This window comes from Caloenas nicobarica, chromosome 7 (assembly GCF_036013445.1).
Source record: "Caloenas nicobarica isolate bCalNic1 chromosome 7, bCalNic1.hap1, whole genome shotgun sequence".
In the NCBI taxonomy this organism is placed as follows: domain Eukaryota; kingdom Metazoa; phylum Chordata; class Aves; order Columbiformes; family Columbidae; genus Caloenas; species Caloenas nicobarica.
In genome coordinates this window covers 26,634,246-26,661,637 of record NC_088251.1, presented here as the reverse complement: position 1 = coordinate 26,661,637, position 27,392 = coordinate 26,634,246, and the positions used below count along the sequence as shown (strand labels likewise).

The window sequence follows — 27,392 nt, the reverse complement described above, 5'->3', positions numbered from 1 at the left end:
TGTAAGTGATTTCTTTCTTATTCCAGTGTAATAGTTTCAATATAGAGAGCAGGTTTTTTTGATACTATTATTTTCTCCTTCAGAGCTATAAAATGATTTATTGATAAGAATTGAATTTTATTCAGAATTGAAATTTATTAAAATATAATTATTAAATTAAATTTGATTTTATTATAATTTCTTATTAGCCTAATTCCAGTTTCCTCTGAGACACCTACTTAATTCTGCCATGCTCATCTTTCATCATCAAACTTTTGAATATTATTTGTATTTCTTTTTAAAGTACCTCAGTAACTCCTTTTTTTCCACAACGATCTCAACAAATATGAAGCACCCCACCAATCAAGGCTGAAAACCTGAGCAATTTTACTTGCCAAAGTTTGAGAGGCAGCTCTTAATTAATCTAACATATGAGTAGTTACTTCCACATAATGAAATTTTTAATCAGTATGTCAGGTGTTATTACATAAAATACTTTGCAGAAATCCAGATATACAATAACCTTTATTAAATAGATCTGTAATACTGAAAGATATTATCCTGCCAGGATGCAGGATCTTCTGTCAAAAAATGTAGCTTCTGAGTTGATATTAATATCATTTGAATACAAAGAAATCTGAATACTGATTTCATCTGAGAACATTTTTATTTTTCTGATCAAGTGCATGGACACTAAAATGAAGCATTCAGTCCCACTTCAGGATATTGTTGCTCTGACTATAAGATCTATTCTTTGCATAATTACAACACTTTCTGACCATGAGGAATGTTTTTCAGTTCACCCATTCTGTCCTCTTAATGCTGATTGTGATGGGATGTTTGGAAAAATACACTCCTACAGTTCACAGCTGGAGAAAGGGTGTCAAGTAATTCCACATAGATCACTTGCCAGGTATTGGCAATTTTGTTATCCTCATTATCGTTTGTGTGCTAAGTGGTAATCAGAAGCTAAAAGAAATAAGATTTTTCTAGGCCTTCCCACTCTGAGGTTCATTGATCCCTTTATGTTGTATGAAATACCTCTGCATAAGCATGCAATGAATAAATTTTGAGGGCATGAAGATGCAGCAGTGCCTCTAATAAATTAAGATTTAAAAGTAGAAAACTTCATTATTGCTGTATACTGGTAAAAGGTGACTATTCTAGGATAGGGATATATCTGAAAAAAGCCCCATATTGCCTTTCAAACTTGCTTTAGTATCCACTTTTTTTTTTTTTCCTCATTTGTGTATTCTCTTAGATGGGAGATATTCCCAAGAAACAACACTTGCCAACTTGTTACTAGCTAATAATGCTATAGTAGTTAGGAATACAGATCCATTTGTATCTACAGCATTGGGTATGAAAATATGCAGAATGAAGAAAGTTTGGGCTCCTCAAGTTAGGGCTAACGTTCAGTCTGAGACCTGTGAAAAACCTTGTTGCGCATAGGTGAAATAGTCGTATTTTCAGTTAGCGTGCATTATATCCCTGAATGTACCACATATGGAAGCAACGCTTTAGCTAGTGTTTCATGATAAAACTATGGAAGTTTAACAGCCGCCATCAAATCGGCAATGTGTTTTATTGGTCTTTTAAAGTGATAATAAATAAAAATTGATAAAAGCAGCCATGGGAAAACCATCAAATATTTGTTATTGTATCATTGCCAAATACCTGTTTGTCTCAGATTTAAATTGAGTATAATTTGGATCTTCTAAAATTTCTGTTGTCAGTGGAGTAAGTAGCTATTCACCTATTTCTTTGGGATTAAATACTTATCTTGAAATCATTGCTTTTTATCAGTGTCGCATTGCAAAGATGCCAAAATGAAATCTATCTGTGTAGTGACAAGGATTTGACATAATGAAATCTTTTGTTTCTTTTATGTTTCTGGGAGCTGACAGAAAATAATCTTTCTGAAAATGAAACAACAGGGACCGGGCGGTGATCCTCGGGGTGGGCTAAGATTGACATAAACCTCCCATTACTTACCAGCAAGTCTGGGCCTCTGCTTTCTGTCAGAGGGCTATGAGCACATTCAGTTGAACACTTCTTCTACCAAATGTAATCATTTTATTTCCTCATAAGTAAACTATGATTAGCTCTCTACCTCCAACCTTAGACAAATCAATTAAGCACAGGTCTGTCAAGGTATTTTGTTGTTTGATGCTATAGTTCCTTTAAGAAACTTGAGAAAGGGAAGGCTGTTGACAATTTTGTTTTGCACAGTAAATACTGAGTGCTTTTTCCTATGAAGTGTTTTCTTCAGTTCAAAAAAATAGAGTACAGGATGCAGTCTATTCATGTTTGATTAAGGAAAATTATAGTGTAAGATTTCTCAGTTCCTTCTTGTATTTTTTTTTTTTCTGGTTGTTGTATATGTAAGCCTATCCACTTCCTGTAAAATAGGAGGTCTTTAAGTAATTTACAGCCACTTTGACAGCATGTAAGCCAGAGACATGTTAGCCCTTTGCACAAGAGATTTTTTCATTTTCCAATCTTCGTGAGATATATTTTTAAAAATGTATTTTCAACATGTAGTGTATATGTGTTTGTATATATATGTGAAGACACATGAATATATATGACAGATCATTGTAAATTTCACATAGAACTGTTGGTGAAAAAAGGTGCTGTTTTTGCCATAGGAAAAATGCCAATTTAGTATTAACTGTTCAGCCCATCTATATTTGGTGCAGTTACTCCCAAAATGGGAGTTCTCATCTGATCACTGGGTGTCAGTCTTCCATTGTTGCCAGTTAGAGTTGCGTTCAGTTTTCATTTGACTTTACCTCTAGTCAGAAAGAATATGGCACAGTGATGTATAGAGAAATTAAATTTTGCCCAAATCTCCTACTTTTACTTTCTTTTTCATACAGCACAAGGATTTATTTTAATAGCAATCAAATACTGATTTAAAAATGCCCAGAGACAAGTATGAATACAACATTTTATTTTCTGTCTCTTAGATGGTAGAATCTAGGGTCTATCCACCAGGTGTTTTCTTAAGTGAATGGAGTTCAAGTTAGGTACATGATTTCTTTCTGAGGCCTGTGTATCCATCCGGAAATTACATTGATACAGTGGGCTTGCAATCCCACTGGCTATCAGTGCATACATGTGATATAATTATTGGAGCTGTTACATTGTCGCAGAACTTAAAAGGAAACAAAACCCAAAAGCTGAAGGAAAGCACTGAAATGGATAAAACTGGTGTTCAAGTAGCTAAATCAGGAAAACGGCCAAATGAAAAAAAAAAAAAAAAAAGAAAATAAGATGATGGCTTTTGTGACCACCTCAGTCCTTGCTGCCAGCGGCATTTGCCTGTTATCTCCGGTGCAGCAGTTCTTTTCTCTCTTCTGCTATCCAAATAGATGGCTTCAGGCTTTCAAGAATCCATAAAATCAGCCGGTTTGCTGTTGTCTTATTTTGCGACTCCCTACAGTTCTTTTATGGCAAGAATGTACTTAAATTCATAATTTGCCTGGCAAAAAATGGACAGGTTGTTCCCCAGCCCAATTTCTAGTTGGAACTTCTGAGTTTGAGACTTGATTTAAAAACTTTGTAAGAGAACTGTAAAGCATGTAAAAGGATTTATTGTAGACATTTTTCTCTGAGAAAATATTTTAAAATATGAATATAATTCCTAAAACAGGATCTTGTAAAAAGAGAATAGATGACAAACTCTGTTTTCTTTATATAAAAATGAGAAGTTTAGAGTAGCAATGGAGAACCCCTCTGTGCAGTATTTATCATCGTGATTCGTGGTTAGTGCTGAGATGGAGAGGAGAAAACCTGATTCTGCTGAAGATGATGGTGTTCTGAGCGTTAACAAACACAGGGATTGCTGCACGGAGGCTGACTCCTAGCAGAATACAGAATTTATTTAAATCAGAATGAGAAAAAACAATCTGGGAATAAATAATGGTAAAGTTACCTGGAAGAGGACAGTCTCCCACTATCCCGCTATTCTTTTCTGTTTAGGTAACTTCATCTTTGGGCTAAATACAGATTTCTGTGAATCCATATTGCATTTCAAATGGAATAAGGAACAGAAAATCTTTCAGTGCTGTAAAGGAAGGAGGGGATCCAGCTGTCTGAGACCTTTTTTTTTTTAATTTAAGATTTGAATATGTATTAAAAAAAAAGAAAAAAGGACACAGTATAAATAGATGCTTGAATTACTTGAAATGTTTGGGTGGCTACTTTTGCTATCCAGGTGTATTTGTAGCATGATCAGCTGGAACTGGTCCAGATAGTTCTCAACCCATGAAAAGAGCTTGAGCATGCTTCAGACACCTTTTTTTTCCTTCTCCTTTTTTTTTTTTTTTTTTTTTTTTAAGAATTACTGCTTTACAAGTCAGGCAGCTGTGCAACTCTTCGTTGGTTGCAGCTGAAAATCGTACCGCAAGGTCTGATTGTGCCTTCCATCCTTATTCTATGTATTAATATTTTAATATTATTACTGTCTTTCTTTGTGTGTATAATGAATGACTGACTGTAGCTTGTTTCTGAACATAAGCCTTTATGAAGAAAATCTAGCCATACTAATTCTCGGACCTCTAATATCCTAGAATCCAGAGTGCCATGAGGCTTATAACGTGTGACATTTTCATTTAATATAACATAAGGGTAAATTGTTCTGTTGCAAATGTGCAAAAAGTGATGTTGTAAGCGTTCTCAAAACAACAGGTTTTGTAAATAGGTTTTAGAAAAAAAATGCAGCATTTCTATGGATCTTTTTTTAATAATCTCTGAGCATATAATCTGTATTAAAAGTGCCCTGGGAAATTCTCTTGCAGCCCAAAAAACAGTGTACTCTTTTGATTTGTTTTATACATGTATTCCTACTGACTGACACAAACTTCACTGAGTTAGTTCACAAGACTTAAAATCATTTGCAATAATCTAACTTTGTATGTTTCAAGCCTGGTGGGGTTTTCTCGGTCCATTCTTAATCAATGCATCTAGTATTTCAGTTAAAATAAGTGAAACCATGGGGTTTTTTCTATTAAAAATATATATTGCTGACTAAGCACTAGAAAGTCGCGGACGTTAGATTACAAAGATTATGATTCTCTGTTTTACTTGTGCAAGGTAAATTGAATATAAAAGTATAGTAAATACTGGCATAATAGGTTATTTCCTGTTATTCTTCAAAAAGAAAATTCAGAAATATGTAAGGAAATAGCTATGAACTATGATGCACTTAAATCTTAGATTAAGGACTGAGATTATAGTCCGCTTAAATCCTAGATTAAGTCTAAATCCTAGCTGTGTGACTTGAACTGTAGTGAGGTTTCATTATTAGAACTGGTCTGTGCAGTTTCTCTGAAGCAGTGGGAACCCCCCTGTCTGTATAAATGTTTATGATGCGCTTCTCAGGATGAATGGATGCTGGGTATGTTTTCATCAAATATTGAGAATTTGAGGTTTGGTGGGAGTTTTGTTGTTGTTTGTTGGTTTGTTTGTTTCTTTTTTAGGGAAACCTTTTTTTGTCCAGTTGGTAAATATTTTGTGATATAAGGGAAGTTACCCATCCAGCCTTTCAAAAAATCAGTTAAACTTTGGGTGTGTGAATGTTCCTATTGAAACTTCACACTTGAAGTGAAACATGGTTAAATTCTTTACAGCAAGAAAATAAGCTCAGGGGCCAACAGCCGGTTCCATGGACTGTTAGATCTTCAGATATTTGAGCTCTGAAAATAAAGACTAATTATTCAGATACCTAAAAAGGGGGCTTTTGGTGTTTTCAATAAACGGTTTTGAAACCATCATTTTGAGACCTTCATTGATATTCTATATTTGAAAAAGACATTTATGTAATTTTTATAGACTGTGTCACTAAGGAAGAGTATTTTAGGGATAACAAAAAATGTATATAGGCTATAGAATATCCACACCATTGTAAAAACTCAATTTTCAGCCTTGGAACGATTACAGGACTTTAAAAAAACCTAGTGGAATTTTATGAATGTCTTGGAAAAAATCATCTCATGTTACACGTCTGAAGTTTGTTATGTTGTGCAGTCTAACGTCTGTTCAGAGTTTTTAAAATTCTGCTAGAGTATCCACAAGTGAATTGAAGTGCCACAGGATCTATGTTTACAGAACACAGGCAAATAAAATGCAGAAGATCAGGCAAATGCAGAGGGAGGTGAAACTGTAAACAGAAACATATTTCATGTATGTTTCATTTATAGTTGTGAAACCTGTGTTTACTGAGAGCTGAAGTAGGTGAATAAGCAGGCAAACAAAACTGATAAAATACAGAACAACTAGTATAGTGCTATCATAATAAGAGAAGAAAAGACAATCGTGAGCTTTTCCTTCTCTCTATAGTTGTAGTTTGCTTGCTTAAACTTGTTATTTTGCTTATGGAGAGGGCTCTGACACACACCAAGTAGGAAGGGAGTCTGATTCACCCTGCAGCACATAAAGAAATCTAGTATAATTAACCAGAGAGTTCTGAGTGGTGTAAGTGCTTAGCCTTATAACACGGCGTATAGACTGTAGGAGAAGGTATTAAAATAAGATTATAGCTCTGGCGACTCCATCTGCATCTCTGCATTTTTATTGGATTTCAAAAGCTTGATGTTCCCATGAGAGGTGTGAGTCCACAGTCCACACTATGCTTTAATTTTTAGAATTCATTCCACCTAGAGTGGCTTGTCCGTTTGAGCTGCAGGCTTTCTAAGTTACATACAATTGTCTTGGTGTGCCAAAAAGTCAAAGTGGCCATAGCATGAATTCTGCTGGAGGAGCTGTAGCCTGAGCTTCTTCCTCACAGGAAGGTCCTGCTAGGCTGCTTGTAGAGAAAGCTCTGAGTACAAAGAACTGGTTTCACTCTAGAGGCATCATACCGGTAAGTACATGAGGCTCAGCTGGGCATATTTCCTCTCTGCCGTAGCAAAGAAGCTTTATCGTCTCACCAGATGGCCAGAAATCTTGAAACATTGATTTAATTAACTGAAATCCCACCACCAGATGGCAGCTTTTGTGGCTATATGAGTAAGTAGAACAGAACACTTTAGGGGCAATGTTGTCCTTCTAAAAGTGAATTAGGCAAAGGTAGGGTCATGTAGGGTTTACTGAAACATCTGTGGTGGGTTGGGGAGGGAAGAGTAAGTGCTAAACTGATAAGGGGATTAGAGTGCAGAAAGTTTTTAGAGAGTACTGATGTTTGTCCCCCTGAAGATAGCTGAGGCTGTGCTGAATTGTTGAGTAGTGTCAGCTGTAGTGGCTGGAAGTCAGCATGGGTTTTAAATTTTTTGAAGTGTGGTAGGGGCATGAAAAATAGATTCTGTGCTTAATGCATATGAGGAGACTTGCATTATGTTAATATTTGACTGCTAGGCAAGCTTCAATTTAGTAGAGGAAAAAAAAAAGCAGTAATTATTCAAATTGCCTTTTAGTCCAGCTGTAGCTAGGTGAGCAGTATGGTATGATACCAGTTAAAACCAGAATTTTATCAGATACTGGCCACCTCTATACATGTACCCTTTCCTTATGAAAACCTGTGAATGAAAGTGCAATGGATAGTGCATAGGTATCCTTTCCTACGGCGAACACAGGAGCAGTAGAAAGGCTATGTGATAAATTTGATTCTCTGTGTATCATTAAGATAACGTTGGATACTGGTTTGACAGTGCTAGGGAAAAAAATTGAGGCTCTACTTTGGAATTGAAGTCCCGTGACTAAATCTTATTTCAATTTCCACTTCCTCTGAGAATCATTTGTCCCTTGTACATGTTTCTCTTTCCCAAGGAAGATATAAGGCTTGGATAAGCTCAATTATATACAGTGAACTTCAGACCTGGCTTTGCTTTACTCTCATTGTAATCTAACCTAGTGATGCTTCACTTTTATGAGTCATTAAAGGCTCTCTTTTTTTCTGAAATTAACAGCTCCGTATACTGAGATAGTGGGGACATACACGAAGAAATCATGGGTGATGGTTGAAAATAAATTTCTCTTGAGGAAAAAATTCACCAAGCGTCTGACAGAGGTGGTTGAAAAATAGGTGCAAAGTTTTACAAATGCTTGTATTGTACTGATATTTTTGGTAGTTGCTTTCCAATAGTGAATTAGTACAGATCATGTCAGCTAGACTTTAGAAAAATGTCTTGTTTTTTACAACCATCTGCTTTGCTGTAAAGTGTTTTCTCCAAGCCGTATTCAATCTTTTGCTTTGCTTCTGTCTCTGATTTAGCTCTTGCTTCCTCTTTTTTGTCTCCCGAGGGTGCAATTTACTGTATCAATCAAAATAGGATAAAAAGGTCAAAAGTCTTCAAATGTTGTTATAAAAAAGGGGAGGAAAATGAAACTAATATAACCAGCTCACACACAGCGTTACATTTATGCCATTTATTCTTTGTGTTATAGCTGTAAGTGAGGTGAGTTACTTTTAAAGCAAAGCTGATGAAACCAGACTCAAGCTTTGGGGCATGGAGAGGAGAAAACAATGTCTATATATAGATCCTAGATCTTTCTTTAGTAAGTAAAGGATCCTGTGTGATTGATTTCCATGACTCATATGAGCACTTCATTTAGAAAGCAGGGAATGTTGTTTTCAGATATGGAAATGTGTTTTCCTCTCATCTGTCTCTCATGATGCCAAGTGATTGTTGGCAATTATTGTGGGATTTAGGAAATATGTTGGGCATCATGTAAATTTTCCTTCTCTAGGAAGGATTGCATTTGTTCTGGTAGTGGGTTTTTTTTTTGTTGTGTTTGTTTGCTGGGGGGTGGGGTGTGGGGGGTGTTGTGTTGGTTTTTGGGGTTTTTTTTACTGTGGAAATTCTTGTAATTCTCAGAGAAATTACCTTTTTTAAAATCACAGAATTGTTAAGGTAGGAAGACATCTCTGGACACCATCTAGTCCAACCCCCTCTCAAGCAAGGTCAGCTACAGCAGGTTGTCCACTTGATTTTTGAATACCTCAAAGCATGGATACTCTGGGCAACCTGCTCCAGTGCTTCGCCACCATCACAGTAAAACGAAGGATTTTTAATGTTTAAGTGAAGTCTCCGGTATTTTAATGCATTCCCATTGTCTCTTGTCTTTTTACTGAGTGTCACCGAAAAGAGTCCGGCTCAGTCTTCTGCAGTCCTCCTACCTGACATTTCTGCACATCAATAACATCCTCCTTGAGCCCAGCTTGTTCAGCCTCTCCTCTTGCCAGATTTGCCAATACTTTAATCACCATACAGCTGCTTCGATGCCATATTGATGAAATTTCATATGTGGTATTCTTCCAAGAGAGCATCTTTGAGAGTTCAAGTTCTGGATGAATCTAGGCTATGTAGGTGATAAGGACACTCAAGAGGATAGATTGCTTTTCCAGCAGGTCGTTAAACCTGTAGAGCAGAGGAGGATAAGAATGAATCCAGTTTGCAAGGAATAAAGCGGTGGGGAGAGTTCCAGACTTGCTACCAGAGATTCTTTTTTCCCCAAGTGTAAGAACTGGTGAAAGGTAACTACAGAAGGCTGGAGAGTGAGGGGGAGAGAGAAAGGCCTTGGTCTTCCAAAGGCAAACTCCAGGAAGGTGCTGAAGGAAGCAGTTCTTTCCTGTGACTCCTCTATTGTTTATTCATTTCATTGATTCCCTTCTGCAGCACTCTGGGACTCAGGTTACTAGCAGTGATAGATATGCAAAACTCTGCTAATTACTTGTAACTTTTTCCTGACTCTGGTAGAATTTGAAGTAAAAAGAAAAACATTTTTCAGGATTGATGGATTTAATTTTCTGTGATACGACTCTAGAGATAGAAGACTTTATATTAAGTTATAAATCTTTGCAGGTTGAGTTGGTTTAAATAAGGCATCATTTTATATTTCATATCTGGGAAAAAACCTTATTTCTGAAACCAAGAATATGTTTTTGTAGATGATCTAGATGAACAATTTTCTTGTGTTTATGATTACCATCAAAAGATCAGACTCTTGAAAATAACTCTTTGGAATACATAAAAATATGTTTAGCTGACTTTTAAAATTAATGCAGATATGCTTATTAATGTCATTTTGGTGAAGTGTAGTACCCATATGCTTTGGAATGCAAGAAATGTATTCTAAAATCAATGGAATAATGTCGGTTTCTTATGTAGAAGGTGGGCTTAGTGTTTTTTGTTGTTCTGGGTTTTTTTGAGCATTTAGCTTGTAATTAGTCTGTTTAATTTAGATGATAAAGTCAGGAGTTGACATGGCAAAATGACTAAGAACAAAGCTAAGTACTTAATTTCATGCATCACATTAGATTATGTTAACCTGAGGCTCTAAAATACTGATTTCTAGCTCAGGTTTAACTTGACTTTTGCTCCCAATATATCTGGTTTCATTTATGTTGTTTTATTCTAACTACAGAGGAACACTAGAAACAAAGCAAATTAATGAGAACATGGATTTTAAAACCATGGATTTAAATCAATAGTGCAGTCTTCAAGAAGTTCATTAAGCATATAAGAGGAAAGGACAGCAGTATTTATCTTCCTTAATGTTATTTTTAAGACTTCAAATGATTAATCCTTGTGCTAGCTCTAAGTTAGTGACACTATTGCATCAGGGGACCTTTTTAAATTTTATATCAAATCAAAACCATTTCACTGTAAATCGCATGTGAACGCTTACTGATTGTTTAGCACAAAATAGAATGAAAGGGACACCAGGTTTAAGTATAATCAATGTTTCTTTCCTTATAAATCTTGAACTTCTATGTGGTGAATTAAAAGAGTATTTTAAACTGCAAGTATATGGATTCCCGCACTCGCTTTAAGCTGGTTGTCTTTTCAGGTTCTTTAAAACATTATCATAGTCATATGTTTTAAGAAGTTCTCTTCCCCACTGAGCACTCAGTAGGAACATACTGAGGCTGGAGAACTCTGGGATTTTAGCACTTCAAGTGGGTGTAATAAGGCATTATGTTACCAAATCTTATATTTTCTCTGTAGAAATGGAACAGCATAGCTCTAAACCAAGTTTTATTCTTTCTCCGTATTTCAAAATATAAGCATTGTTTTGTATGCAAAATATATTATAAATCATCTTTAACAGGATAGAATCCAAATTAAATTTACCCTGCAGATCATTTAAGTGTTGGAGAGGAGTAAAGGGGTGGACACTTCTAACAGGCAGGGCCAACATATTTGGGCAACAAGCAAAACACAACAAGGATATTTTTCAGAGGGATTCTCTTCTGTTTAGAAACACACTTAATTGGTATAAATAAATAAAAATAATGAGCATCTCATTTCTAACAAATTTGAAAGGCAGTAAAGGCAACCAAGAAAGAAAAGGCTATTTGATATTATTAGAAAAAGCAAGCCTGGTCATTTTTATTTTCTGATCTGTGTACTGATGTTTAAAGGAACTTACTAAATACTTACCACTGGGGAAAAAAATCCACCTAATTCAAGGCATAGGTAAACTTATAACAACAATGAGTTTGTAGAATAATAACTGTAGTCATAGTTGATGTATTAAAAGATTTATATTCCATGCACAAAAGTTGGATAAATATGTTTCACTGCAGGGCTGGTCTGATTTTGAATAATCAGTTTATATATAAATGTAGTTATTTAGTTGTGCAATTATAAGGAGATAAATACCAGTAAATAGCAATGGTGTGAAAATACCAAGGATGGCAATACATTATTTAGAGCAGTCTGTAACAAAGCAAGTGAAGAAATGTCCAAGCTAACCTTAGATTAGCTAACTCACTTCTAATAAATTAATTACTGCATCTTGGAACACACTTCTGGCTGCCAAATTGTACCAAAACTCTCAGTAAATAACGCAGCTAGTAATCTCTGTCTAGCTGTATGCTACTGAGTCATGATATAAACAATATTCGAATAAGCTAGTATAACAAACAATAAAACTTTCCATTTCCGCAATGTTTACAGAATTGAACAAGATCTCAGGAGAGGCAGGAGGATGAGGCTGAAGTGGGTTGTAACTGTGGTTGTCCTGACAGTGAAATATAACTAAGTTGTCACTTATAAAGTTACTAGTGCGATCTCTTTGGCGTGCTGAAGACTGGGTAAGATGCAGAAGTGTCTTGGTTTCAGAGTGGTTTTTGGGCATCCAGCTGGCCACTGTACGTGCAGGAGCCCCAGGCTGTGCTGTTCGCAGTGGTGCTTTTGGGATGCTCTGCTCAAGAGGCAGTCCCTGAAAGTTGCTCCAATTAGCTGAGTGCTTCCATCCCAGTCTGCCCAGGTGGAAAACTGGGTGAGTGTGGCAAGGACCAGGCTTCTTACAGTGACACTTGTTTCTCTGCAGATTTGCTCCAAATAGATCTGGAGTGTCTTCCTTCTGAATCTCTCTGGGTCTTCTAGCATCAAGACACAATCAAAGGTGGAAGAATCTGAATTGGTAAAGCTACGTGTGTCTAAGATAGACCTGTGCTGGCCTTGGCATGCCCATGGTTTAGCTGATATCTGCAATGTCTGCCTTCACCATCTGGCCTCAGAGGTCACTCAGACCAGGCTTTCCTCCCTTCTTACTGTTCTGTGCTCCGAATTACGAGCAGCACTTATATTTCATTTCTAGGAAGGAACTCATATCCTCTGTGAAAGTGTATGGATGGGGATGCCAAGCTTTGCTTTATTGTTACATGACATATAAATGTTTTTGAAGTTAATTTTTAAAAAGGAAATGAGAATGTCCTCATTTTCTGTATAACTACTGATTAATGCAATTTTAATTAATACGGCTTAATTTTTTTTAAATCTTTAATCAATCTTTTCTCTGAAGAAAAACATGCTGAATGAATGAGTGAGCTTGACAATGCAAGATTTCTGCTTTCTGCAGAAAATGACAAAGATATATTCATTTTATTACTGTATAGCTTTGATGCTTACATTACCACCATTATCACAAGTTTTTTGATAATTTCTCCTCACAAAGCTCCAGCAGAGGGGAAAGCTGTGCTGATCCTACTACACTGCTCTTGCAGCAGGGTGGTGAGTGGGATGCCATTAAGTGACTGACGGAAGGTCACCCGGGAGGGAAGCGGCGTGGCTGCTGGAGCAGAGCTGCAGAGCCTCTGCTCTTCCTCATAGAAGCTCTAGTCTCTGCTATTTATTTCCTGTGAAATAAGAATAAGATCAGAATGACCTGTTCTGCTCTTTCTGTGTGCGTGATGAGAAAAATTTGGTAGCACTGTCTAGAGGCAGTACGAGCTGTGCCGTTTTTCTTTCACCTGAATTCAGAAGAAAATTATCAGAAACGCGTCGCTGAGTTCAGTTGATTTATGATTAGGAATTCAAGAGAAGCAAATGTATTCCTCAAATTTCATAGGGACGTCTTGTCAGAGACTAGTTCTGATCTACAAAATGATCTTAAGTGGGACATAATCACTTCCCTGACTATCGTCTTCAGCTTCCGTTATTTTGAAAATGGAATCAAACAAGAGTCTTGTATGTATGACCAGTATTTTCTGGCAGCAAGCATATCAGATTAATGCTATTTGTTGGGGTTACCGTTATTTTGCAATACTCCGATTCTCAAAGTTTTATTTTTTGTTGGGTTTGGCAGGTGATGGCAGAGCATGCGTGACTTTTCATACAACTGTCTACTTTTAAAAAGAAGTATTGAGAAGAAATGCAAATTGTCAACTTGAATGTCTTTTTGTGAATGCTGTTCTTTTCAACGCATAAGTATTTTTCATGTAGCTTCCATTTACTTGCTTGAATTGAAGCACTTATGTACCTTAACGTAAGGGAGTAAGGCATTTTGTAGAGCTGAACTTCTAGGAAGGACTTAATCCTCTTAGTTGTTTTAACCTGGGAGTAAATATTGACACTATTCTCGGGAGCTCCCTTGTCTCTAATAATGTTTCTGTTCCTGTTGCTTTTACAGAAGCTGCAGGAAAGCCAGCAAATGAAAATATCCTGGTTATACTACTGCCCACAAGTAACCATGAAATAACATGGTTTGGATTCCTGTGCGTTAGCACATAGCTGGTAGTGAGAATTGTGTCAGCTAGAGAGCTGCTTTGTGTGCTGGGCGAGTATTAAAATGGATGTAGAACAACATAAATTTGCCCCTACTTGCTGCATATCATATCGCTGAATTCATAACTTAGAATTGTTTTGCTATTTACAGTTAATAAATTGACATTGGAAAAGTTTCCCTTTTGTCACTGATGGGTCAGATACTGTCAGCAGTCAAATGGAATTTCTTGCAGTTGATATACATCCTGTACGCTGAAACATACTCCTCCAAACCCTACTAATTTACAAATACTTGGCTAGTGAAACTTAACCTGCATTAATAACTGGTGGACAAAAATGCTTGCGTCACTACTAGTTTTTGATGATGTGGGTTCTTTTAAGTCACAAGCAAGAAACTAATTAAGAAGTCTTCAGGTCAAGATTTCACAGTGGAACAAAGAGGGAAGTTTTTTCCTCATTATAATAAATTTTTTTGTATAAAACACTTTTTTTTTTAATGTTAGACATGTCTTTCAGCTTCAATTAATTTTCCTGCTTATTTAGTGTAGTAAAGGTCTTGCTATATTGCTCCTGTGGAAGTCCACCTGCATTTAATGTGGATGATAAGGTAACAGGGTCTTTCCTTTTGAATGGTGCTGTTCCTGCTGCAGGGTTGTGCTTCTCAAATATTAGCTCCTACAGATGACTTCTTTTGCCACCAAAGTAAGGAGAGAGCAGGGTAAACTCAGAACAGCTTTGGGCTGGAGTCTTCATTGCATGTTTTGAAGCTTTAAACTGGTGGATTGCCAGCTGCAGTAGGTGCTGTAATGCAATGAAAACTGCAGTTTCTTCCTGCCTTCTGTAGGAGCTAATCTTGCTCGGTTTAGCCCATTGACCCCAAGACTTTCTGCTGACTGGTAAGCTGTTAATCCATTAGCAGGAGAGCTTTAGCAGCTAGTTTTATGCTAAATCTACATAGTGATACATATGCCATAATGTCGTTACAATAGATATAGTTGTCTCTTCAGAGAAAAAATTACTCTATGCAAGACTTGTTACTAAATCTTCCTGTATAATGGTGTAAATTTAAAGATGTGAAGTTTTTCAGTTAGCAACTTTAAATATCTCCAGAAAATGGCTTGCTTGGATTTTGACACCATTCATTTTCTGGCTTCTAAATTATACTTAATATGCTAAGGAAGAGTTATTTTGGAAAATGTTTCTCTATTTGAACTTTGCTAGGCAATTACATTGCATGTCAAATTGTTCCTATCTATAAAATGTGATGTCTGCTGATCTTATAAAATACAGTAGCAGAGGCAGGTTTATTTCCTGCCATAAAGTGAGAGGGCATCGTTTGTGCAAACCATCTGTTCATAGTTAAGGATATTTTAACTGGCACCTCCAGAGTGGCTTCAATTATTCTTTCCAAACCAGGTATAAAACCAGGTACAAAACAAATACCTCACTGAATTGCTGAGGGGGTTTGAGTGTCTGGCAGCAACACACTGTCTGTAGATAAGCATTGGCTTGATGTGGCCTTGGACTGTTTAGGAGAGGAGTCTGTGACAAGCGTTTTTCCATACAGGTATTATTACCAGAGAAGCATGTGAGTTCCTGTGCATATTTTAAAATTTGTACAAAAAACAACTTAGAAGGTTTTCCCAAAATTTGAAAAATGCTTTTGAATCTACAGGGCTGGACTGGAAATTTTGCATGACTTTTTCATGATAAGTGGAGGGGGTTCATTGTGCTTCCAGCTCGGGCTTGAAACAGTTTCATTTTTCTGAGTGATTTTGGTTCTGTTTTTGAATTGGGAAATATTCAATGAAAAAAAAATTAAAAACACATTTGAAAGTCTGACAAAAGTCTGGGCTGTTGCTTTCATTAAGTATCTGGAAGCAAATGATTTTAATATTGAGCATGTAATGTGCATGGGGAGGAAACTGCAAAAAGAAACACATCCAGCAAACCTGTTATGCTACTTACTAGTGAGCTCGCACCTCTCTTTAGAATTGCCTCACTTATTGTTATAATTGCCATTTTTACCAAATGACCACTTGAAAATGAGGTAGGTTCCTACTGAATGCCATGATAATGTCTATAAATCTTCTATCTTTTTGTCCTTTTTGTATTGATTTTCAGACATCTTTTTTTCTTACCTAAGTCCAGTTCCTGAAAGATGTTTTAAAGAGTTTTGAAGGGCTTTTGTAAAGATGCCAATCTTGGGCAGACAATGTAAAGCAAAGGTCTCATTTTCATTTGTTTTTCTTCAAGAATTGAATGTGGTTTTCATCTGTGCCCTAGCTGCATGAGGCTTTGAATATGGCATGAAATCACTTTCCATTTATTCAAAAGCTTTCTCATACCTGATGAATGCTATACATAATGAAAGATTATATTCATTTATCATCCATAGTAAATCATTTATCACAGAGGAGAGGTATGTTGTGGAAAAACTTAATCAAAGGTTTTCAGTTTTTCTAGATGGTTAAATCTAAAATAGCAGTGAAATGATTGTGAGGTAGTTGGTTAAACATATTATTTACTAGATGATATTCAAAGACATTTTCTAATGTCTTTGTGGTTTACAGATTGATATTTGTTGTTAAGGAGGAGGGATTTTATTATGATGATTATTTTTTAATGGTACAACATATACTAAGAAAGTCTTTGTTGATATTTCTATTGAGTTATATTTGAAAAATAAAGCACCAGGGCAAATGCAGTATTATTGCATTATGCCATGCTTGGGCCTGGTCAAAATGCTACCACAGATAAGTCGATTTGGTATGGACATATGAGATGAACTTTCACTGAATCGCTAGAACGAACATGCTGTGGCAACTTGCTCTTGGTACATGTCAGGACTAAAATCTTCCTTCAAAAAGCAAAAGCGAACATAGGAATTGCAGTTCTGGAGTGCAGTCACTTCCAGGGTTACTTCTGAAAGGTCCTGTTAAATTTTGCGTGTCTCTACTGAATTTAATCTAGCATTTGCGGATCTTAGAGTTAATATTAGCACTCAGAACTCAGCTTATGCAGCATAGACTGTAAACTTCCTGATTGCAGCACTAATATAAATTAACAAAAGCTAAACATTAAAAAAAATAAATTCTTAAAATGAAAAAAGCTGATTAAGCCTATTCATATTTTTGTCTTGTCAAAGATTTTTCCAGATACTGATATTTTACTTGATTTGGAGTATTATATTTTTTTGAATGATCAAAACTTATATCATTAAAGGATTGTGCTGCCTATCCAGTGCTGTCTGACCTAGGCAGAGTCACAAAGTACTGTAAGCACCGTTTAGATGGAATTGGAAGTGCAAATGAACTTTTGAGTAAAAGGTATCACTTGTCTGCCTCATAACATTTGATTTTAGTAGAGCACAGCTGTGAAAAATTGAGCTGATACTAAGCATGTTTTTCTAATTGGTATAAACAAGGATAAGTCTCCTGGGACCATGATTTTAAAAGTTGTAGCATAAGGTGAGTGTGACCTTGTGCATGTTCTTGATTACTTTTTCCAAACTTTCTTTAATCTCAGAAGGAAGTATCGCATCTTTACTCCTTTCGTCTTCCTTGTCCATTGGAATATGTCAAGAGCTAAACTTTTGGCAATACTTCAGAAGGGTTCTTGGGTTTCTTCTACAGGTGGGTTATTTTTGGTGTGTAAATGCTGGTCAGCCTTGGCCCCCTCTATTTATTTTTGATTACTGCTTCTGCCTAGTTTTGTCTGTGGTGTGTTTGTATTTCTAGCCATGTTTTTTGAAGCACAGTATTGCGGTGTTATTGGATTTGAATTTTTCTCCAACACAATAGACTACTGCTCTGTGCTATTGAGCTAAGAAAGGAGAGGGGAAGATTTCATTTCTGTTGGTGATTGAACAAGGCGGATGATTGTCATGATGTCTGTTCTCTACTCATCCCAATGTGCTTGGGTTTGATAGTTCCTGAATACAGTATTACTTAAAGAGTGTTCTCCAGCTGAAAGGGAAACAAAGGACTGTAATACCAGAAATTTTGTTGTTAAAATACATGATGGAAAATGAAGTATAGAGGATAGGAGAGGAAGTCATCTCTCGAAATCACACAATTCATCCTAGCTCAATCACAAGTAAAAGAGGTTTTTTTGTTGTTGTTTTTTGTTTTGTTGGGGGTTTTTTTGAAGCTACGTAACAAGATTTGACATAATAGATGTGGTAGCAGCCCAGAAATAGAGGCTTATGTCAGTTAGGCTCTATTCAGCACTGAAGTTAAGCATGTACCTGTTTTATCTGGATTTAAATAAATACATCGATTTTGACTGAACAAGCAGCATAAGAAGGTCTGTCTAGATACCAGTGCCTTCTACATGTGTGATTATACACCACTCGCTAGGGTTTGGAACCCGACTGTGTTCTAGCTACCTGTTACTGACTTGTAACTGTACCCTCTTCAAATTCTCACATGCTTGCTACAATAAAAGCTAAATGCAAAACCTTTTTTCAATCTTGAATCTGATTGTCGAAACTAAATTACAGCCAATTCTTAAATTGCCACTTAAAATTGCTATGTATAAGACTTGTGTGTATATATAGATAAAAAAAAAAAATGGGAATTATAATTTCTTAGGGAAAAATAATTTCATAAGGATTTCATTATCCTTGGTGGGTGAAGATAATTCTTATCCCATGAAAAGCCTAAAGTCTCTGTATTAGTGTGAAATGTTGATCTGCATGTGAGTATGCCACAAATAAATTTGATACCAAGTAGCTATAAATAATACAATAAATATATATCTTTGGATACAAAACCTAACCTGAGCTTTAAGTGAATACTGTAGTCTACAACCACTATTTAACAATTCTGCATGGGCTATATGCATTGATTAAGTAAGTGTATGAAACTTTTTTTTTTTTTAAGGGAACACTTTCAAATTAAAAAAATGGTCTGTTGTTGAGGGGAGGGAAATGATTATTAATTCAGGTGTTGCCATATGTCAGGGCAGCTCGAATGGCTTTACTAATAGCTCTTGTTAATTTTTATTTCATTTTCTGACCTACCTTTTATGAAAGACAAAGAAGGAAAACCAGGCAGATCAGGAGAGTAATGATAATTCAGTAGTTCCTGCATAACTTCGGATGAGGCATTTAAGTCAAATCCACATAACTCCTTTTTAAATGCTAAGAGCTTCATTTGGTTCAGTGGTTCCTACAGAGGATTTAGAGAATTCTTATTTTATTAAAATATCTCCATTTAGTTTCTCCAAGGCTAATGAATCCTGGAACGCTGGAGTCAACAAATTAGTTGAAAGTTGTATTATCTAATCTGGGCAATGACTTGTGGTTTTGTATCTGTGACCTTTAGTCTCTATGTGATTTGCACTAAGAGCAGAGTAGTACTTCCCTGTTTCAGAGAAATGCACTGACAATTCACATCTTGACAAATTATAGTGAATGATACCAATGATAAGTGTGATTTTTAAAAGGTCGGATTCCATTTCTCTATTGATGTTACTGTGTTTCAGCTAGCCTGGTTCTAGGGCAAATGATACAGAAAAAAAAAGTTTCTTACCCTTCTTTGACTGCCTCTTCAATATAATTTCCTTTGTGGTTACTTGTTCTATTTATTTTTAACAACTGCAACTTTTTAAAAGAAAATTGACAGGAAAGTCATTTGTTTTTTCTTAAGATTTATATTGTCCATCTGTAGGATTTATACTATTTTTTTACACAATAGTCAACTTTATTTGTTTAAAAAATAAAAGGTAGATATATGTCTTAATTCAATCACATAATAGATTACAAGGTCTTCAATAAATAAAGTATGTTCAAACCCTGATGCGAACCATAGAATGTCCTGAGTTGGAAGGGACCCACAGGATCATCGAGTCCAGCTCCTGTCCCTGCATAGGACAACCTCATGGTTCACACCATGTGTCTGAGGCCGTTGTCCAGCCTCTTTTTGAATACTGTCAGGCTTGTGCCTGTGACTGCCTCCCTAGGGAGCTTTATTTATACAGTAAGCTGCATCTTTGTGGAGATTATTTTAGGAAAAAAAAAATCTGAAAGAAAAAAGAAAAGAAAAAAAAAAAGAGATGGGGAGTGAGTGTCCTGGGTAAGTGTTCTGGCCTTCCCACCTGAAGGGATTCATGTTTGTGTTCAAGAAATATAGTGTCTTTACCCAACTCTTTATTGAGTCTCCAGTTTTGTTCTTACGGCATGTTTTCATTTTAATTTAATTTAGTTTATCTGTTTATATTGACTTTAGTTAGTAGGTTATATTTTGTATATAACATCAACCATAGGGGCTAGAACTTTATGCAAGGAGTACCTGAGAGTCTGCTGGTCACAGAGCTGCACATATTGCTGCAGTCATAAATCCACTGTGTTTTAAAGACCCACCTATCTAAACATACCTTTTAATGACTGGTTCTGTTTACACTTTTTTGCAGAAAAGGTATCATTTTTGCTTCTTGGTGCTAAAAGCCTCTGGCTGTTTGCATTTCACAGAATCACAGAATCACAGAATGTTAGGGATTGGAAGGGACCTCAAAAGATCATCTAGTCCAATCTGCCTGCCAGGGCAGGAACACCTAGGTGAGGTTACACAGGAAGGCATCCAGGCGGGTTTTGAATGTCTCCAGAGAAGAAGACTCTACAACTTCCCTGGGCAGCCTGTTCCAGTGTTCCGTCACCCTCACTGAGAAGAAGTTTCTTCTCACATTTAAGTGGAACCTCTTGTGTCCCAGCTTGAACCCATTACCCCTTGTCTTACTGTTGGTTGTCACCGAGAAGAGCCTGGCTCCATCCTCGTGACACCCACCCTTTATATATTTATAAACATTGATGAGGTCACCCCTCAGTCTCCTCTTCTCCAAGCTAAAGAGCCCCAGCTCCCTCAGCCCTTCCTCATAAGGGAGATGCTCCACTCTCTTCATCATCTTTGTGGCCCTGCGCTGGACTCTCTCCAGCAGTTCCCTGTCCTTCTTGAACTGAGGGGCCCAGAACTGGACACAATATTCCAGATGAGGTCTCAGCAGGGCAGAGTAGAGGGGAAGGAGAACCTCTCTCGACCCACTAACCACCCCCCTTCTAATACATCCCAGGATGCCATTGGCCTTCTTGGCCACAAGGGCAAGTGAGGTTTGAGATTACTAAGAACAGTCAAAAATTGATGTTTGCTTTTTCGGATTTCCATACTGATGTACATGTAAATACTGGGTAACTAGATGGTTTGGCTAGTGAAATTGCTTCATTATAGTGGTATAAAGTAGTAGAGGCTACTGGATTTTTGTGGTCATATATGACTTAAATGATTGCATTAGGGGTTTTAATAAAATTACCACAATCAAGAGCTGAAGGCTGTGTTAGATAGTGAACCCATCTGAATGGATCTCACCTGTGCATTTTAAAAGTCTGATTATGAAAGAGCTACAGTTTGTCGTCTTTGGACAAGTAAGAAGGACAGAGCCCGACAGTGGGAAGCATATTTTAAAAACTGATTCTCTATAATAGATTGGAGTGCAATGAGGTCAATGTGCTACATCACTCATGGAAATAATTGAGGACAAACTGCATTATTTTCATCTAGCTTTAAAGTCGGATGTTTCATTTCAGGAAGAGTTTGAGCTTTTTTCAGTTATATATGTTAGAGTGTTAAATAGATCAAGGGAGGAATTAATGAAGGCAATTTCCCCTGTTGCCATGGTAGGCTTTTGTAACTGGTTTTGTCTTAAGAGCTGTCACCCTCCTGCTCCTCTTCCCATCAGTGCCCCCAGCCCCACACACTTATGATGAGTGGATCACACACAACAAAGGTCCAACACCCACAATCACTCTCAATTAAGGAAAGCATTTTTTTAAAAAAATTGCTTATAAATTGTTGCATGATCCTTTTATGAAACAATATTGAAAAAGCCATGTCAACCTGAAAAAGTCTTTCCATTGTGAAACTACAGAAACAGATTTGCAAAGAGAAAAATGTCACCTCTGCCAGCACTGCTTGATATATGCCTTGTCTCCTGAGTCCTGCAATTTCTGGAAAAATCTCTATTAGTTAATTTGCTATTAAAATATTCCTTCTGGTTTGTATCTTGTTACAAACTCTGTTAGGTGTAAACAACTACAAGCTTTTTTTTTTTCCTTTTTTTTTTTTTTTCCCCTCCCCAATCTATTTTGAGATGAAATGGAAGATTTTTTTTTTTCTTTTTCTTTTTCTTTTTTTTTTTCCTTCAAGAACAATACAAGAGCAGCCCTTCCTAGAATAGATAACAGTCATGTGATCGGGGACATTTCTGCAATATAGAAGACCTGGGTTCAAGTGTTTTATGCTTTGTTTTTACACCAAATCTGAATGTGAATCTCTTACTCCTCAAGTGAGTGCCTGACCAGCAAACTATTGGGGTTTTATTATGAAGGGTTCATTTTCTGTCTGGCTTTGAGCATGGTATCCACTGAAAAAATGTTCTGTTGTGATCCAGTGGTCTAATCTATTGCATCTAGGAAGCCTGGTTTTTGCTTATGGTGGCGTGCTGCATGTATTAAATGACAAGGCATCCTGTCTGACCCTCACTGTCAAGATCACTTTTTTCTTCCCTTGTGAAGAAAATGTTCACCAAATAACAATCACAATAATAAATTTCAATTTGTTCCAGTTAAGGTCGTTCTAGTTACAGGCACAGATGTCTATATTTATCTTACTTGCAGAGCAGAGAAATTATTTTTCATTGTTTATGGCATATTTCAGGCTAGATTGTGGGACAACCCAATGGCATATGGCTTGCTTCTATATCTTTATTGCATAACTGGCTCTCTGATCGAGGATAAAAGTGTATTGCATTCTCTGTGTGAAAATAAATGCTTGATCAAAATGTATGGACCATTGGAATATTTCTTTATCATGATCTCTGATTCCTCTCTTACAGATTCAAAAAGGTATGCAGTATGTACTTTTATTGGCATCTGATCCTCAGTACAATAGCTGTAGTGGTGTCATGAGAAAATGATTTGTAACTGATCCAGTGAAATTATGAGATGGATGATTCTAATTAATAGCGGTTTTGAGATTGTAATTTTGTAGGTTTTACAAGTAGAAGGAAACTTTGGTCTAGATACACTGCAAAAATTAACTTTCATTTTTCATAGGTCCGATTAATTCCATCTTTCAAATTGGATTACTCCTGTTTACGTGGCTAGGTATATAGAAGTTCATCTTTTGGGCACTGCGCCATTAAGGCGTTTCTGTTAAATGTCACAAATCACTTTTGGCCTAGCATATGCTTACTTTCCTGATGTACAGTATTACAGCTTTGTCTTCTGGAGTAGCCTGTCACTGGGTTTCCAAATGTCATTTTCAAAATTTCCATTTCAGAGAAACTCATATATCTTGTGGTCGCCAAATTCTGGATCTTGTGCAGAGAAACTATTGTACACGTGCTTCTTCACATGGTCAAAAGCAATGTGATCACCACACTTAGGGAAGAAAAATAATTGTTCCCATATCAAATGGATGAGTGGTATCACAGGGAAGGAGGAAAGCGATAGGGATTCACAGCATTATCATCATTATTGTCTTTCATAGCCTCTGCAGTTTGCTGATCCCACTCTCTCTCCTGCCTTCTGTTCATTACCATGCCTTGAGAATGAGAATATTTCAGTTTAATAAGGATATGGAGCTCTACATGGAAGTACTTGAGGAAAATGTAAACTGTGATGGTAATGGCTTCTTGGACATAAGCTTTACAAGTCCTTTTCTAACTCTTCTAATTAGATTCTTTGTAATATCGTCCCTTTCTCCTGCTGGGTTTAGATATATTTTATTCTTGAGCTTCGCTTAACATGCAATTTGCTACCCCTCCGCCCCATTCACTTTACTTCTTACTAGTGTGTCCCACCTGAAATCTAGGGATTTGGGGTGCTGTGTTATTCCTACATGCAATGCAGTCGTCTATTTGAAATCTCCCTTGGCTCTGCAAGATTTGAATACCCAAACCACGGTTCTGAGAAACGTCCACAGAAAGTGTCTATGGTCTCTTTGACCACATCTATTCATACTATTTAATATTGAAAATGGGGACAAAAGGCTTGAGTAAATATACTCTGCTTATTTTTTAATACTTAAGTGCAAATATGCTCAAATAGAAAGAAGAAAAATTTCTCAGCAAGAATGAGAAATGTGTTTCAGTGTCAGTATTTTCACACAAAGGGTGTTGTGAGTGACTGAGGGAAGTGCAATGCAAAATGCAGTTTTGTCTTTGACTTTAAAAAATATGATCTAGAGAATGTACATTATCATTGAAAGATGTGAAAAACACATGATAAAAGAATTCTGGTTGAATTCAGCATATGTCATTTAAGGATGTACTGATTGCAAGCATTTTAGCTGTGGATTAGCTTTACCTGTGATTCTGTTTTCATACCATTTGATAAGAAGGATTGAAATCATTCCATCTATACAGTCTTGGTGATATTTTTGGTCTAGAGCTTAGACAGATACAGTTATTTTGGTGAAAATCTGAACGCAAAATAGAGAATTCCGCTTTCATATCAACTTTGCAAGGAGGCTGTAATTAACACTATTTATAGAGCCCTTCACCATGGTCTGCACTGAAGCATGTGCCTGAGCTTGCCCATTCAGTGCAGTGCTTCAGCACAGCCGTGATTTCTGGTACTGAATGGAGCTCAGACCGTCCTTTCCACCCTTTGCTGCATGGGATCCCACATACAGATCAGAGCTTTCATTTCACTGCAAGCAATATCTTATCCTAGTTTCATTTTCTTTTTATTTTTCTTTTTTTTTTAAGGCATATCTAATAAACATTTGCTTGTCATATAATAAAATGATCGTTTTTGAAATAGTTGGCTGCATCAAACCATTTCTCAAGATTTCCTTGATTACTCACAGGGTTTTTTTCAATACATCCAGAAATATAAATGTGATCATTCACACTGCATATGGCAATATTGAATGACCTCAGTTGGACTTCTGTATGTGACATAACAGTGCTGTTTTAATAGGATTTTGTGTCAAGTTGCTTGTTGGGTTTTTTTGTTTTGTTTTCTTTAGAAATATGATGCCAATTAGCAGCATGTGTGCATGTCAGGTATTGTGGGCACAACTATCAGATCTGTCCGTTTAGGACGGGTGACAGATACTTTAGCAAAGACAGGATGCCAGAACATGATCAGCTTTTATCATATTGTAACATTGTAACTGTCAAATATATATTCTACAAGACATCAATTTCACCTGGCTTAACTACAAAGGTTTGAACTTAGATCTGATATTGGCAGGTCAGTTATTGCTAATATTTGGTGCCTAATGGATTTCAAAAATCATTGTTAATGAAACTAGAAGACGTATTTTTTATCTTTGGTGAAAAAGAATACAATTTAAAAAACAAGTTATGTGTGGCCATAGTAGTTGTTATCTTAGTGTAGGACTATGTTATTGCATTAAAAGATTATATATATTCTTTGATATATCAGCCGCCTCTATACTAAATTTTGAAAGGAACAAAAATAAATGCCTCTTGTGGCATGTTCATCGAAGTGTAGAAGTAAGTGAAAATGTTACTTTAGACTCATCCAGGTCACTCAATCAGCTGATTACTGTATGTTCCAGTTTCATAGTGATGGAGAAAAGCAGCACTTATATGTATGATAAAGTCAGGATAAAAATAACAGTTTGATATGACAGCCAATACATTTTAAGAGAAGAAATCCATCCCCATCATTATCTCCAGACTGCATAGCGTAGTTGTGGCAGCATGCAATTCAGTCCAGTACCAGGGATGCCAAGTTTTACAAGGGAGAAATTGTAAATCGAAGTGACTCTGTGATATATTCTGTTCTAGCCCATTCCCCAAAGTCAGGAAGAGAAAGACATGAAAAAACATGAAACTTATGGTCTTGTACTGGGGTGATACTTTACCAGTTACAGGAATCTCCCATCAGACTGCTTTTGAGGCCACCAATTTTATCGGCATCTGCTGGTTTTGCGGCTGCTAAAATGTAACCCTTGTGAACAACATTAAATGTAAGATGAAAATATCCCCAGCATCTTTTGCCATTTTTGAAAGATACAAAAAATATTTTCTTAAACTAAAAGACTGATGTTTGCTTTGACCTCTGACATGGTAGGATTGGAATAGAGACCCCCAAAACCACCCTAGCAGCTAATAGTAGCAAAATTTATCTCTTTGAATTCTGACATGAGTGATTAATTAGCTGGACCAAAATTAATTACCTGCACCATCTGACAACTGGAATAAGTGGTGCAAGCTCTATTTCTCAGCTATGAAGTGAGCTGAAGTTTCTGTTCAGGAAGGGAAGGAGCTTCTGGCTCAGATGTGCCCCCTTGGCCATCAGAGGGGAAAGGAAGGGGTTGCTCCTGCTGGCATGAGGTACTTGTAGCATTGCTCTGCCTGCTCCTGGCTGATGGGTGTTCACACGTGCTGATGAGCATTTGGTACAGCTCTTTCAGGAGACGCCACTCCATGACTCCCAATCTTCACACGTAGCATAGAAGTCTTCAGTTGTGGAATTAGGCTATGTGATGAACCCGTTTATGTCTTGCAGACCAACAGTTTAGTATAGAGGGGTTTAGGTCTGTAATATGGTAATAGTAACCAAGGCAGGTGCAAATGTATGTCAGCAAGTTAATAGAAATGCTAATGCAAAGACAAGAATATCCCCACCCGTGTAGGTTGTTCTTAAGCTTTGAAATGAGGCCTACCAAATATCCTCAAGACTGTGGAGAAGAATTTCTGTTTGATGTGAGGCAACTTCTGATATTTCATAATGAGGGGCAAAAGGTGCCTGTGGCAGTGTCTGAGTAGATGGAAACTTCTTCAGTTTTTCTGACTAGTGGAAAATTTTAATTGAATGTTCTGTATTAAGAACAAACAAACAAACAAAAACCTGAACGTTTTTTTCCCCTTGACTGATAACTTGTGACCACTGCAACTGGATCTGAATTCAGTTTATCCCAGTCAGTCATTTTATAGATAGGTGAGTACTGGTAAGAAGCTGATCTCCAAAGTAACACTGAGTATCTGTTGGGGAGAAAGGCCAAAAGGGAGGTTTTGAAATAATATCTCTATGGGCTTTTAAAAATCTTTTTCTTGCTGTGGATATTTACTGAATTTTTTGGGTCTGATGGGAATTGTTATAATTTACATATTTGTTCACAAATGTGCTAACTAATCCCTCAATCAAAGCTGGTGATATGCACTTCTCACTGAAGCATTAATTTATTAAACCAAAAGCATTTTAAAAGGCAATTTTTAGAGGACACTTGAGGGAGGACACATTGTGAGTGAGGGAGCAGATAACTTCTGCTCCTGACGTTATCACATCATTCAAGCTGCAGTTGTCAGTCCTGACGAAGGTGGTGATGCTGATTTGAGCATATTGTTTATATGATGTGCAAGAGCTTTGAGAGATAAGGAGGCCCTGTTGTTATCATTTATAATTAAAGTGTCCATCAT

At 36.7% G+C, this 27,392-nt stretch overlaps 1 protein-coding gene across 1 annotated transcript in view; it reads left to right on the top strand.

The window, feature by feature from the left end:
• NRG3 (neuregulin 3) overlaps positions 1–27,392 on the top strand; it is a 391,269-nt gene that overhangs the window by 259,544 nt on the left and 104,333 nt on the right. The window lies entirely within an intron of this gene.